Raw genomic sequence first — 16538 nt, 5'->3', positions numbered from 1 at the left:
GATGTGTGGATAACATGTACAGCCTTCCACCTTTTGCTTGGCACATCCTAAGGGTTCAATAAATCATATGATTAAGAACCACTGCTATTTTTACTTTCATTTCATATTTGTGATGAGGTAAAGATGGCTACAGTATTTTGTTTCCATTTTAACTCATCCTGGAAATACAAGTATACTAAAAAAGCATTTGATTGCTATTTTATAGAAGAGATAGTTCGTCATGATCTTTCTGACATGAGACACTGTATTCTATAATTCAGTATCTTGCCTATCTATAGAAGATGAGCTTCTAAAATGTATTGCATATTTCTACTTTCAAACATGTATATATGTGGGCAGATAAGTTCCTGATACTCCAAGATTCAGTGAAAACAATAATGACGACATCTATAGCTAACTTATACACACCCTAGTGTAAGTCAGGTACTGATCTAAAGCACTGTTCACATATGAACTCATTTAATCTTCACAACAGCCTAAAGAAGTTGGTACAATTATTTCTGCACTTTGCAAATAAAACATCTCAAACACATATATCTGAATAATTTGCCTAAGATTCAGCAGCTAGTAAATAACAAAGAATCCAAGCAAGTACAGGTTTAGAATCTATGCAATTTGCCCCTGAGAATAGAATTGATTTGTTCTGAAGAAGCAATGTCAGAATGGAGGTATATTTGAAATATTTCAACTCGCACTAGATCAGACAGCAACAAAACTTAAAAAAACAAAAAGACAGAAACGTTATTTCTATTATTAGTCCTATGGGAATAAGTCATTTGGATTCCCAAACAACTGGTTTTTAAATTAACTCCAGAACATAACGTACTCAGAAAATGCTGATTCTATATAATAGCTGAACCGTAAAGCAGAATCATTAGTATCATAAGTTATTATGAACAAAGGCATATAGGAGTTCAGAGGAAGAATAAAGCTTTGTTTTGATGGGGAATATCCAAGAAAGCTTTAGGGTGAAAGTGAGCTGAATCTTAATGTATAAAATAGAAACACTGAGGAGCCAAAGGGGAAACAGGAGAGAATGAAATTAAATTTTCTACAATCTCCATCTCATTTGTTTGTTTAAACCTCATCTTATTTGACTTTAATGGCATTTTGGTTTCTGAATGATATTTGTGTACCTTTTCTATATATACAGATACTTGCTTTTTTATTAGAGTCATAAACATTAATCCCAAAATAAGGTTAACAGGGAATATGGGAGGTGGGATACTGTCTTTTATGCTGAGAATACAATATTTTTAGCAGATAAGAGTATTTGAGTATGCTAGGGAACTTCTAAACTTTGTAACCTTCATTTAGATAATTTGCATTTAGAAACATTAATTAAAAACAATTTGGCTTATTTTATAATTCATCACATATTTTTACTAGTAATAGTTTTAAGTGGTGAGCTGATGGATCAAATATCTTAGCAAGCATAGGAAATAATTATTTTAAAAAATTATCATTTTAAGATTAGAAGCTAATTGTGAAGCTTCAGTAAAAAAGGTACTTGGTAGAGAATTTTATCAAAAAGTATTATTATGATAAATAACACATTAGAGAAAAGATATTGAAGATAACAAAGCTGTGTTAATAGCAAAGTTTTGTTGCAAAGCAGTAAAAATTGATAACCCTGTAATTGTTTAACAGAGATTAGACATTTAAATTTTTTTAATCTATTTGCTAATCTGTTTTCTCACTTTATTCTCTCATTAACAATAAATAGCTTATAGCTTCTAGAAGAACCAAAATAAAGTATGTAGGCGAGAGCACTGCTGAGGGCTAATAATTTCATAGCAGTAGCAGCTCAATTCAATCAACATTTAAATCTAGAGGCATCTGCTGCTCCAGATCAAAACATTAACCCATTGTTAGATTTCTCACATACTATGATGAACACCATCCATGATTTAAAAATGAAAATTAAATCTCTCATTGAGAAATCTTTTCCTAGTTGTTCCATTGTTTTGAGCGTGTTATAATTTTATTTAAAAAGAAGAAGTGGCCATCCTGAGTAAAAAACAATTCTATCTTATTATATTTTATAAGGGGAATATCAAGTGAATAATACAATGTTCAAATATTTCATCCCTCCATCCATCCATTCAAACCAATACTTGTTAAGTGCCAATTGCATATCAGGCATTACAACTGGTTCTAAGACCTAATGAAAGGAGGGAGTTCAGACGTGCTGTAGACTTACCTTGTGTTAGCCACTGTATGTGGTTTCAGACCCAGTCCTTGGCCTCAAGAAGTTCAAAACCTAATTAGAAAAATAGAAAAAAAAACTTATTTTTAAAAATATTTCAAACCCTAAGTTATCTTCAACATATCATATTTTCACCATTATTTTTTTTGGGGGGGGCAGGGACAGAGAGGAGAAAAAAACAAGATGGTTAATAAGAAGTTGGTATCAATTTTATGTCATAAAATTTTTAATAGAAAGAGTGAAATACCAACTCAGTATGAATGTCTGTTTGTCCACATGCTGGAAAGTAATGACTATTGAACATTCTTTGCAATTTCAAACGGGATTATCATGTCTAACATAAAATGGTTACCTTAGCTACTTACAATATCTATTTTATCAAGTCTAACAAGTGTCATAGTTGCTTCCTGAAATTACATAATATATTTCAAATTTCCCATTCTCTGGTCTTTATGGTGGTTCAAGCCTCCAAGGTTCTTAAGGGAATCACTTAAACCATAGTAGCCAATATAAAGCACATCTTTGCCTTTCCTACTGATCTTGGGGCTAACTCACATGGAAGAATTCTAAATCTTATCAGCATTACATTTATGGAAAATAGTCTCATTATTAATTTTTCAAAATTCATACACTGAACTGTGTAAAGAAGCACTTTGTTTTAATTTCCTGATGGAATTTAGAATAGAATACCCTAATGATTTCTGTTTGTTTTTAGAATAGTTTCCTTCTGTTTAGACCACCTTCTTCTAAACTCTTTTTCACATGTTCAATTCTTATTTCTTCTTCAATTCACAGAGAAGTCATCATCTCATGGAGAAAGCCTTCCTTAACATCCTGCTTCCTCCAAGTTACACTTTAATGTATTTTTTAGATAATGCAACAGCTCTGTGTATTTCCTTATCACATTATCTTGTATCATAGAAATTGGCTAGTTGTTTAGAAAACTGTTTCAATTTCCTCCTGTTACAAAGTCAGGAGATATATATATATATATATATATATATATATATATATATATATTTTTTTTTTTTTTTTCCCCAGATAGATGTGAGATGTGACTGATTCCTCACAAGGGAATACAGCTAGATATAAACCATGCCACGTCAGCCCAGGCCTTAAAAACATCTTATACATGATCTTTTATTCTTTGTTCCTATCTGTAGCTGGAATCCCTGAGGAACTATAGAAGGAATGATTCCTAAGAAGGAAAGAGCTTAGTCCTTTGTGCATACGTGCTAAGTTGCTTCAGTTGTGTCTTATTCTTTGAGACCCAATGGACTGTAGCCGCCAGGCTCCTCTGTTCATGGGATTCTCTAGACAAGAATATTGGAGTGGGTTGCCATGCCCTCCTCCAGGGGATCTTACCAACCCAGGGATTGAACCAACATGTCCTGCAGCCTTTGCATTGCAGGCAGATTCTTTAACACTGAGCCACTGTGGAAGCCCACCTAGTCCTTTAGTCACATCTTTTAGAATCACTCCTTACTTCTACTAATAAAATCTATTCATACTAGAGTGTTACAAAGATGACTATCACCTGACCCTGACTAGAAACATCACTGGTTCTGGGATTTCATGTAAATGAGTACTAAATTTTAGCTATTTTTTTAAAGTTTATTTGATGTATAATATTATATAATTTACAGATGTACAATGCAGTGATTCACAATTTCAAAGGTTATATTCCATTCATAGTTATTTTGAATGTTAATATGGAATACTGGCATATTCCTTATGTTTTACAATATTGCCTTGCAGTTTATTTTATACATAATAGTTTGTATCTCTTAATACCCTACCCCTATAATGACCCTCCACTATGCCTTCTCCCCACTGGTAACCATTAATTTGTTCTCTATATCTGTGAGTCTATTTCTTTTTTGTTGTTGTTATCTTCATTAGTTTGCTGTAGCTTTTAGATTCCACAGGTAAAGTGATATCATGCAATATCTTTCTCTGTCTTACTTATTTCACTCAGCATAATACCCCTGAAGTTCATCCATGTTGTTGCAAATGGGATAATTTCCTTTGTTTTTATGATTATAAAAGTAGTCCTTTGTATGTATGTATGTGTGTGTGTGTATACATATATATATATATATATATATATATATATATATAGACCACATCTTAACAAATAATTTAAAATTTTTCATGGAAACACAAAAGACCCAAAATGGCCAAAACAAAATTGAGAAAGAAGGAATCATGCTTAATGACTTCAGACTACATTGCAAAGCTATAGTCATCAAAACAGTATGGTACTACACAAAAACAGATCAATAGAACAGAATAGAGAGCTCAGAAATAAACCAATGCACTATGGTCAATTTTTCTATAACAAAGGAGGTAAAAATATACAATGGAGATAAGACAGTCTCTTCAATAAATGGTGTTGGGAAAACTGACAGCTGCATGTAAAAGAATAAAATTAGAAAATTCTCTAACACTATATTCAAAATAGATTAACAACATAAATATAAGGCCAGACACTATAAAACTTTTAGAGGAAGACATAGGCTGGACACTCTATGACATAAATCATAACAATACTTTCTTTCTTTTTTTGATCTGTCTCCTAAAGCAAAATAAAAGCAAAAATAAACAAATGGGACCTACTTAAAAGCTTTCTGTATATCAAAGGAAGCCATTAAAAAAAAAAAAAAGCCAACCTACTGAATGGGAGAAAATATTTGCAAATGCTATGAACAATAAGTGCTTAATATCCATAATGTAGAAACAGTGGATACAATTAAACATCAAAAACAAACAAACAAAAGCACCCTGATTTTTAAAAAATGGGCAGAAGACTGAAATAGACATTTTTCTAGAGAGGACATGCAGATAGCCAACAGGTATATGAAAATATGCTCAACACTGATAATCATCAGGGAAATGCAAATTAAAACCACAATGAGATATCATTTCACATCTGTCAGAATGACTATCATCAAAAAGAATACAAGGGGACTTCCCTGGTGGTCCAGTGATTAAGACTCTGCCTTTCCACTGCAGGGGGTAAGGGCTTGATCCCTGACCAGGTAATCAAGATCCCACAAGCTGCATAGCCAAAAAAAAAAAAAAAAATTAAAAACTAGCAAATGTTGATAAGGATGTGGAAGGGAACTCTCATACACTGTTGGTAGGAATGTACATTGATGCAGCCACTGTGAAAAACAGTATGAAGATTTCTCAAAAAATTAAAAATAGAAGTAACTATGATCCAGCAATTGCAATAAGGGTATATATCTAAAAGAAACAAAAACACTAATTAAAAAAGATACATGCATCCCAGTGTTCACCACAGCGTTGTTTATAATTGCCAACATATGGAAATGATGTAAGAGTTTGCCAATAGATGAATGGATAAATTTTAGTTCTTTGAGCCATTAAAATAGTGAGTAAATTAATACAGCACTTAGCCTACACAGACTGTGATTATTTAATCTACTTGGTCTCCCCCACTATAAACTAGAGTAGTGTCATAGAAACAGGTTTTGTTCTGTTCTAGATTATAGCTGGAACACAGTGAATGGCACATGATGACCATTTCTCTCTATTTTTAAATAAGTTGAATAGTGTATGGTAAAATGTACCAGGAAGATTTCATAGGAAATATTGTCCTAAATACAGTTTTCACAGTTTTTACATTGGGGAGGGGTAATGCAAGACTTCTTTGGGCACAGTCTTCAAAACACCTTTTAGTAAAGATCTTAAAGGTAGAACTTGATTTTGCTTCAGAGTTCAAAGTAAGTGGTAACATTAAAAAAAAAAAAAAAATGCAAAACTGTTTTCCAGACTTCTATTTGCAGGTTTGGGTGGGATGGTGAGAGCATTTGTAAAATATTAGTCAGAAGTAACTGACTCAAAAGCTCCTTGCTGTAGTTGCAGTGATTTGAAATGTCCTTCAAACTGCCACTGGGGATTTAGCGCCAATGGAGAGAAAATGAAAGGTAATTTTCTTTCCTTTTCAAAACAATAACCAATCACAGAATCCAAGACCTTCTGCTCTTCTCATAGTACAATGAAATAGCTTTTGAAGTTCAGACAAAATAGAGACACCTGACAAGCAATATGAAGCCTCATCAGCAAGCACCCATGTACTTATTGCCAACACATCTCTTTCTCCCCTTCATTCTGCAGCCAGAAACACTTTATACACTGACTCCTTTTGGGAGACCACCTGTTTGAGGCCACTTCCAAAAGGGCTCTTCATAAATCTCACCCATCTGTCTTTTTTTATCATCCACATACTGGTTAAATTTAGTTCTGTTTGGCAGAACCTAGCTTTCAGACACATAGTTCCTTTACTTTCAGCCCTATTTAAAAAAGGAAAATATAGAGAAGATGGTCAGATCTCCCTGCTTCTTTTCTGAAGAATTAAAAAAAGGAGCCTTTTCCTGCTTGACATGCAACTGCACTGCCTTTTAACCCGAGGTAAAATTCCTCAAGCCCTATTCCACAACTCATTTAGATTATTGCTGAATGACACCTTTAGGCTAGATTTTATGATAGCTTTTTTGTAGTTCACTTGCATCAGTGTTAGTATATCATTTACATTGGCAAAGCACTTGTCTCTTTAGTGTCAGGTAAATGCACAACTGGATTTGCCAGTTGAAGCTATTTTTCACAGTTTTCATAGATATGAATGCAACTCTTCTGCTTCTCAGACTATTCCAAAGCTACCTTGCGTCTCTGAGTACAAATATCAATGTAATCACCTATTGATCTAGTAGAGGGGACAACAGAACGTATGTAACACCAGCCAGAAAGAGAAAACATTCAATTCTTTCTAAGTCATGCTTCATGGTTAGGTCAACTGAACTTCATACATGTGGCCAAAGTGAAAACTATTCTCAATTATCTTTTCTTTTTTGAAGGCTGAGGATAAAATAGATCACAAACTTTCCTAAGTGGTAGAAAATGGATTTTTGGCAGTTGATTTCACCAAGAAAGCATCACTTCAGCTCATGGAATATGCCTGATGCAGGTGAGAAAATGAACACACAAGAAAGGAACTGGAATAATGGTGTAGGTTCTTTCATCTGTGTGTGTGTGTGTGCCAAGTCTTTTCAGTCATGTCTCACTCTGTGCAACTCTATGGACCGTGGCCTGTCAGGCCCCTCTGTCCATGGGATTCTCCAGGTGAGAACCCTGGAGTTGGTTTCCATACCTTACTCCATGGGATCTTCCCAACCCAGGGATGGAACCCGGAATGTCTTAAGCTGCCTACATTGGCAGGTCCTTTACCACTAGCATCGCCACCTAGGAAACCCAGTTCTGACTAATTGTTGCAGCTAAGGAAGCTGTAAGAGCTAAAGTCAATAACTTTCAACAGCAGAACTGTCCATGGTGAAGTATAATCTTGGCTGATGCACTTTTGGTATTTACGGATGTATAACGGAAATTGTTCTAAGAACTTCTGAAGGCTTCCCTTTACTTTGGGAAAACCCCAAAATTCCAAGTTCCATTAATAAGTTGTAGCTTTATTTTTATGTAATAGGCATATTTTAATTAAAATACTTCAAACTTTAAAAAGGCATTTTAACAGAAAATCTGGAATTCAAATATATGATCTAGTGTGATGTATTTTACAACTCTGTTTAAACCAGAAAAAAGTTTACTTCATATGAAAAATTTTCTACTGTTAACTCTATTCTAAAACACCTCCAAATCTTGATTATCAAAATAGCATGTCACTTTAAAACTGATTCTACATTAACCATTAACACAAGTAGATGTGACCCTTTAAATTAGTTAAAAATGACTTTTAATATCAACATTAAAGAGATTTCATCAGGAGAGGTTTCATTCATCGGGAGAGATTCACTTTTATTTGGAATTGTTTGCACATGTTTTTCTTTGGTGCCATTTTCATAGATTCACGTTGGTACTAGATAAGCAATGGTAGGTAAGCAAACATTCAGGAAAAAAAAATTTGAAATATCTAAAAGTATCTGTGTTGAAAAGTATCAAATTTGTTTTTCATATGCATATCATAGAGCAGAAAAGCAGGTTAGATCAGGAAGAGAATATGTTTTACAGTTTTGTCTTGTCAAACATGTCAGACCCCCTAAGTAACATATTTTTGTCCCTTCCTTTTTGCCCTCTCTCTCTTTTTTATTTTGTTCCTTTTCTACTATATATATGTAGTAGATTGAATGATTTAGAGCTTTGTTAACTGAACAATGAATCCTATCTTAAACCACATTGCAATTAACATAGAAACTGAGGAAAAATATTCTACAATAATGAAGGTTACTGTAGTATAAGAGTTTTATAACACATATGGCAGGATATACTAACTGGGATAGCAATTGGGCCTCTCATAACTAAAGGATGAGAGGCTTTTTGACCATGTGTTCGCATATATATATATTTTTTTAAATAAGCAAGAGTTTTTTGGAAGCCCAAGTACTTTTTAAAGCATTCAAAGTACAGTGCACTTATAGAAAAGTGCATAAGGAATGAATCACACAAAAACAGACACCAGTGTAACCACATCCCAGGTCAAAATATAGAATATTTCCACTGCGACAGAAACCTCATGCTACCCCACAAGTCCATTTCTCCTCTTCATCAAAGGTAAACAAAAGCATTATCTTGAATTTTAACCCTATAGTTCAGAGCTGCCTTGAACCTTATGAACCTTATATAAATATAATCACATATTACTTATTGCATTGTGTCTGGCTTTTTTTTTTTTTTTTTTGAGGCCATTGAGCCCAGCACTGCACCTCCTGTAGTGCAAGTGGAGAGTCATAACCACTGGATTCCCAGGAAAGTCTCCCACACTTTTTATACCCTTTGTATTGTTGATGAACATTGGGTCATTTCTAGTTTAGAGCAATTACAATTAATGCTGCAATAAACATCCTTGTAAGTATTCCTTGGTACACGTGTTGTACATAATGAGTGGAATTGCTGGATCATCTGGTACGCATATGTTCAACTTTAGTAGATAATGCCAAACTGTTTTCCAAAGTGGTTGTAGCAATTAAATTCCCCTGAAATATATGTGTTCTTTGCCAGTACATGGTAGGGGTACTTGCTTTAAATGTCTAGATTAGATCAGTGAAATAGGAGAGAAGGAATGGAGGCTTGAGGTGGAAAAAGGAAGACTGCTGATCCAGAGTCCAGTTGACTGGTAAGAGAACAATGACTGTGCTGTGAAAGGTCAAGATTTGAATGTCACTGCCAAGGATTTTCCCTTAAAGTTGGAGAACCCAAGAAGGGTTGGTGAGTCAAGTGAAAAGTGTGGTAATATGTAGAATTATGAGGGTGCAAATTAATCCGGCAATATAATTTTTGTGCAAAATAAATTGTGTGTGTGGAATAAACACAGTTAATGTTCTTTCACAAGTAAATAAAACCAATACATAAAATAGGAAGAGTCTATGTATGAGAATCATTAGAAATATCCAGAGTGATAGATTAAAGAGGAAAAATATCACAAGAGTAAGTTTGCTACAAAGAACTACTTTAATATCATTCTATTTGGAATACATCTTATTCTTCTTTTGTGATCAATTTTGAACATATTGCGTCTCAGAAGGGATATATAATTATACTATTTTTTGATATGGGAATTTCCCATTGGTGCTTACTGAACTGTTTTAGTAAGTGATTGCTTTATAAGGTAGTTATTTTATGATTACCCAATAAAATCTGCCTTTAAAAAATATCCTCTAGAGCGGGAGCAATCACAGGATTTTACAGTTGAAGGAGATCTCGGACATCTGGTTAAACCTTCTCATTTCACAGATGAGCAATCTAGGTGCACAGTTGCCCAATTACTTGATCAGGCTAAGGTACTAGTTAATGCTAATGCAGAAGAGTCCAGGCCTTTTGCCCTATAAGATAATCATCATAAATTCACTTTATTAAATAAACAGTGAAAAGTGTCTTTCTTGACTTTCCTTACCTGGCCTATTTCTACACATCTATCAGAACTCATCAGAGTTCATCTCCTTTAAGATGTCCTGATCTATTTACTTTCATCTACTTTAAGATCTCTGATCTCCTCTCTCCTCAAGTCTGAGTTAAATGTCATATTATGCCTTAACTGACATTTTATCATGACTTCTATCATGAAATTATCTACGTACTTATCTCTTTGCCCACCATGTTGAAAAACCAGAAGATAGGGACTGCTTTTTTCTCTGCTCTTAGGCCTTACCATTTTGTAAAAACTTAGTATACAATAGTACTTGTTAAATATTTGTAGAACGAGCTAAATGTATGAGAAATTGGCTTATAATCAGTTTGATATGTATTTAGGTAGAAATGGAAAACGAGATTATACCCATTGTGTTAGTCTCTTGGCCTTTTATTGATACTTCTTCTTCTCTTCTTTTCAGGCACATGGTAGAAATATAGTTACTTGTGTCCTTGAAATTAGTATGGCTCTGTTATTTGAGCAGAAGTAACACTCTTGAGAAATCTGTATGCAGGTCAGCAAGCAACAGTTAGAACTGGACATGGAACAACAGACTGGTTCCAAATAGGAAAAGGAGTATGTCAAGGCTGTATATTGTCACCCTGATTATTTAACTTATATGCAGAGTACATCATGAGAAATGCTGGACTGGAAGAAACACAAGCTGGAATCAAGATTGCCAGGAGAAATATCAATAACCTCAGATATGCAGATGACACCACCCTATGGCAGAAAGTGAAGAGGAACTAAAAAGCCTCTTGATGAAAGTGAAAGTAGAGAGTGAAAAAGTTGGCTTAAAGCTCAACATTCAGAAAATGAAGATCATCACATCCGGTCCCATCACTTCATGGGAAATAGATGGGGAAACAGTGGAAACAGTGTCAGACTTTATTTTTTTGGGCTCCAAAATCACTGCAGATGGTGACTGCAGCCATGAAATTAAAAGACGCTTACTCCTTGGAAGAAAAGTAATGTCCAACCTAGATAGCATATTCAAAAGCAGAGACATTACTTTGCCAATAAAGGTCCGTCTAGTCAAGGCAATGGTTTTTCCTGTGGTCATGTATGGATGTGAGAGTTGGACTGTGAAGAAGGCTGAGCTTTGAAGAATTGATGCTTTTGAACTGTGGTGTTGGAGAAGACTCTCGAGAGTCCCTTGGACTGCAAGGAGATCCAATCAGTCTATTCTGAAGGACATCAGCCCTGGGATTTCTTTGGAAGGACTGATGCTAAAGCTGAAACTCCTGTACTTTGGCCACCTCATGCGAAGAGTTGACTCATTGGAAAAGACTCTGATGCTGGGAGGGATTGGGGGCAGGAGGAGAAGGGTACCACAGATGATGAGATGGCTGGATGGCATCACTGACTCGATGGACGTGAGTCTGAGTGAACTCCGGGAGTTGGTGATGGACAGGGAGGCCTGGCCTGCTGCCATTCATGGGGTCGCAAAGAGTCGGACATGAGTGAGTAACTGAACTGAACTGAACTGAATACATGTTATTTAAATGAAATGCCTTTAATTGCCATCAACTTGCTCTTGCCTCCCTCCAGTTCCAATGAACTTGGAGAATCTCTGGGTGAGTAAAACAGTCCTTAGCCAACCCATAATAAACATGTAGGATGACTGAGAAGTAAAATTTTATTGATTTAAGTCAACGGGATTTTAGAGCTGCTGCTGCTAAGTCGCTTCAGTTGTGTCCGACTCTGTGCGACCCCAGAGATGGCAGCCCACCAGGCTCCCCCGTCCCTGGGATTCTCCAGGCAAGAACACTGGAGTGAGTAGCCATTTCCTTCTCCAATGCATGAAAGTGAAAAGTGAATGTGAAGTCTCTCAGTTGTGTCGACTCGTAGCAACCCATGGACTGCAGCCTACCAGGCTCTTCCGTCCATGGGATTTTCCAGGCAAGAGTACTGGAGTGGGTTGCCATTGCCTTCTCCATTTAGAGCTGCTACTGAAGTATAACCTAGCATGACCTGCTTAATTGGAACAGGCAGAGACCAGAGACTCCAGGAGAAAGTGAGCCTTTGTATGTGGAAGAGGTATGAACCATTGGGTCCAAAGGGTGGACTGTGGTAGACAGCTTCTTATCTCAAAGGTCTTCATCTCCAGCAGTTTTGTGCTTGTGGAATTCCCTCTCCCTTGAATGTGAGTTAGACCTGGGATTGGTTTTTACACACACACATACACACATGCATGCACACAGGATGCAAAAGTGATAGGATGTTGATTATGAATTTAGATTTTTAAAAGACTGTGGCTTCCTTCTTGGTCATTCTTCTGATGTTTTCTTTCTTGCAGCCCTTGGTCTGGAGAAAGTGAGCTGTCATTTGGTGAGTTAACTTATTGAAAAACCTACATGGCAAGTGATTAATGACTGACTCTGGTTTACATCAAGGAGGATGTAAGGTTTGTAAATGGTCAGTGAATAAGCTTGAAAGTGGATCTCCTGAGCTTCGCCAAGAGTCATGATAGTATACTTGGAAATGGATCATCTTCCATTTGGGCTTGAAGTGACCCCATTCCTGGCTGATACTTTGCAATATTGTGAGAGATCCTAAGTCAGAGGCATCCAACTATACAACCTTAATTCAAAACTTACAGAAACTGTGAGACAATAAAAAAAAATGTGTTGTTTCAAGCTGCTCTGTTTTGAGATAATTCGTTACACAGAAATAAACAACTAGCACATTTTGTAATTCCCTGTGTAAGTATACTGTTAACAATAGTGAAAACGCATTTAGTTTATGTCAGAATTAAAAATTTCTCTTTTAATTCTTTATAGAAGAACCATAATATAGTTATAACTTAATGGTGGATATATGAATCCAAAGCCATATCAGAATCAAATTCTTGCTTTAGTTGTTTGAATCAGTTAATGATACAAAAAATGTACAGATATGAATAAGGATTTCTGAATCTAAGTAAGATAATTACAAACATAATAGTAATCAATATTTGGGATACTAGGAAGTCAGGTATTTAGGACCTCTTTGATTTTTCCAGATACCAGAAAACTTGATTTGTACATTAAGAAGAAGAAACATGGGCTATATTAGACCATTTTCATGTTGCGCCTATATAAACTGATTTTACCTAAATAGCTAACCCAATTCTTGTACTGCTTCTGAAAAATTTATCAAAATATGGTCAAAAGAGTGCAGGGACAGTAAGCAATGAGGGCTCTCAGGCTATTTTGAATCATATGAATCTGAAAATGAGGGCATGACACCTACACATTTTCCCATAGCTGTTCAATATCAAGAATCCAGGACAGTGCATATTCAGTAAATCAGAGAGTTAATGTTAAATCTATATAGCAAAGATGAAAAAAAAAAAAAGCTCTGGGGGAAAAAATTACAAAGTATTTCAGAGAAAGAAAGACAGCAGGTTCTTGTGTGAAAAAATAAACTCTCATGCTGAAAAATTTTCCACTAGCAACCTTATGACAATACAAAAAGGCTTTCACCCCACAGAGGGACGCTGCTTAGGTATTAAGCTAATAAGAGATTGGAAGACAGGTATCCTAGCTATTAAAAGGATTTTCACTGGTGACTACAATTGTTCTCACGTTTGAAGCCTACCCTGTTTCAATCCCACCAGGCATTCCTGATGAATACTGCCTTTTCTGTGGAAGCCACAATTCATAATTTCCCTTTATTCTTGTTTGTTACTACAAAAGACTCAATCTCAGGGGCTTTGATTAATATGATGAGACAAAGAATAAAACAAATAGAGTCTGTTAAATGTCTGCCTGAAACCAGAGCTGCACCACTTAATATGAAAGGCTCTTCAAAACCAATAATGAAATAATCACCCTTTCTGCAAGACTGATAAGAAAATGAAGACAAGATGTAGATTTGGGGAAACTAATTTACACTGTTGGAGGAAAGAGGAAGAAGAAGAGCAACTACAGAAAATCAACTGTTAATAAATATCAGCAACTGCAGAGAAATCACAAGATAAGCTGTTAGCATATGTTCCTCCAGCTAGAATATGGCAATCATTTCTCTGAGAAGAGAAGCTGATAAGCCCCCCACCCCCTCCAACAGGCAATCATTTTGCATTTTACATTATTTGAAAAGAGCTTGATTATTTTCCTTTGAAAGAAGCCAGATTGATTCACATTTACCTGTCAACAGAATGTTCTATTCCTCTGTTTTGCCTGCCTATTTAAAGGCATATGACCTGACTATGAAATTCTATAGACAAATATTTCATCAGATGTAAGTAAATAATAATGAATGACTAGCTCATGTTTTTATGTGTGTTTTTTTTGTGCTAAATTAAAATCCACAGCCTGGTAAATATAACTTGATATTCACAGTGAAGGATTGAGATCATGAATATTGTTTTATTCAAGGTCAGATATAATATTTAAAAATCATATCCAGAGGGAAAATTTCCACATGAAAATGATAATCATGTTATTTGAAGTCTAGTTTAAAAAGGGAACAACATAACATATGATCTCTTGTCGTTTTGTAAACCTGTACACATATTTAAAGGCTGCTCTATCAAGTAGGGATAGACAAAATAAATGGGCAAAGACCAGAAGTAGGCAGCTTCTCAATCAGATTATATGGGTTTTATTTTACTTATTGAAGTAGAGTCCTAGGATCCAGAGTCTTAGTGGGATGGTGGTTCTAGAAGAACTTATTTGTGTAGTATATCTAAATATTATACATATATTGTACATTATTATCATTTCATGGATCAGTCTTGTGGCGAAGGGGCTTCCATAACTTAATGAAGCTATGAGCCATGCCAGGCAGGGCCACCCAAGACTGACAGGTCACAGTGAAGAACTCTGAGAAAATGCGGTCCACTGGAGGAAGAAATGGCAAATCACTCCAGTATTCTTGCCTGGAGAACCCCAGGAACAGCATGAAAATGCAAAAAGATGACACTGGAAGATGAGCCCCTTAGTTCTGAAGGTATCCAGTATGTTAATGGGCAGGAGCAGAGGGCAATTACTAATAGCTCCAGAAAGAATGAAGTGGCTGGGCCAAAGCAGAAATGACTCTGTTATGGATGTATCTGATGGGAAAGTAAAGTCTGATGCTCTGAAGAACAATATTACATAGAAACCTGGAATGTTAGGTCCATGAATCAAAGTAAATTGGACATGGTCAAGCAGGAGATGGCAAAAGTGAACATCAACATCTTAGGAATCAGTGAACTAAATTGGATAGAAATGGGCAAATTTAATTCAGATGACTATTATGTCTACTAGTGTGGGCAAGAATCCCTTAGAGGAAATGGAATAGTCCTCGTAGTCAACAAAACGTTCCCAAATGCAGTATTTGGGTACAACTTCAAAAACGACAAAATGATCTTGGTTCATTTCCAAGGCAAATCATTTAAGATCACGGTAATCAAGTCTATGCCCCAACCACCGATATCAAAGAAGAAGTTCATCACTTATATGAAGATCTAGAAGACCTTCTAGAACTAACACCAAAAAGATGTCCTTTTCATTAAAGGGAATGGAATGCAAAAATAGGAAGTCAAGAGATACCTGGAATAACAGGCAAGTCTGGCCTTGGAGCACACAATGAAGCAGGGCAAAGGCTAACATTGATTTGTCTCGAGAACGTACTAGTCATAGCAAACACCCTCATCCAACAATCCAAGAGATGATGCTACACATGGATATCACCAGATGGTCGACAGTGAAATCAGATTTATTACTCACTTTGCAGCTGAAGATGGAGAAGCTCTCTAAGTCAGCAAAAACAAGACCTGGTGCTGACTGTGGCTCAGATCATGTGCTCCATATTGCAAAACTCAGGCTTAAATTGAAGAAAGTAGGGAAAATCCCTAGGCCATTCAGGTATGACCTAAATCAAATCTCTTATAATTAAACAGTGGAGGTGACAGATACAAGGGATTGGATCTGGTAAATAGAGTGCCTGAAGAATGATGTAACATTATACAGGAGTAAGGGAACAAAACCATCCCAAAGAAAGAGAAATGCAAGAAGACAAAGTAGTTGTCTGAGGAGGCTTTACAAATAGCTGAGTAAAGAATAGAAGTGAAAGGCAAGAGAGAAAGGGAAGGATATACTCAATTGAATGCAGAGTTCCACAGAATAGCAAGGAGAGATAAGAAAGCCTTCTTAAATTAACAATGAAAAGAAATAGAGGAAAACAGTAGAATGGGAAAGACTAGAGACCTCTTCAAAAAAAAATTAGAGATATCAAGGGAATATTTCATGCAAGGATGGGCATGATAAAGGACAAAAATACTAATGACCTAATAAAAGCAGAAGATTTTAAAAAGAGGTAGAAGAGTACACAGAAGAACTATACAAAAAGGGTCTTAATGAACCAGATAACCCCCGTGGTGTGGTCTCTCACCTACAGTAGGACATCTTGGAATGTGAAGTC

General features: G+C 35.7%; 1 protein-coding gene across 2 annotated transcripts in view; it reads right to left on the bottom strand.

Moving 5' to 3' along the window:
• Positions 1-16538, bottom strand: part of PTPRD (protein tyrosine phosphatase receptor type D) — a 2533682-nt gene that overhangs the window by 923219 nt on the left and 1593925 nt on the right. For both annotated transcript variants that reach the window (XM_086415146.1, XM_086415152.1), the window contains one exon: positions 2204-2263. The gene's annotated coding sequence lies outside the window, so the exon portion shown is untranslated. The remainder of the gene's footprint in view (positions 1-2203; positions 2264-16538) is intronic.

The sequence above is a fragment of the Bos grunniens genome, chromosome 8 (genome assembly GCF_055505025.1).
Source record: "Bos grunniens cultivar Pamir isolate PY7600 chromosome 8, Bosgru_T2T1.0, whole genome shotgun sequence".
Taxonomy (NCBI): Eukaryota; Metazoa; Chordata; class Mammalia; order Artiodactyla; family Bovidae; genus Bos; species Bos grunniens.
The sequence above is the reverse complement of the archived record's forward strand: the minus strand, read 5'-3'. Positions and strand labels throughout refer to the sequence as shown.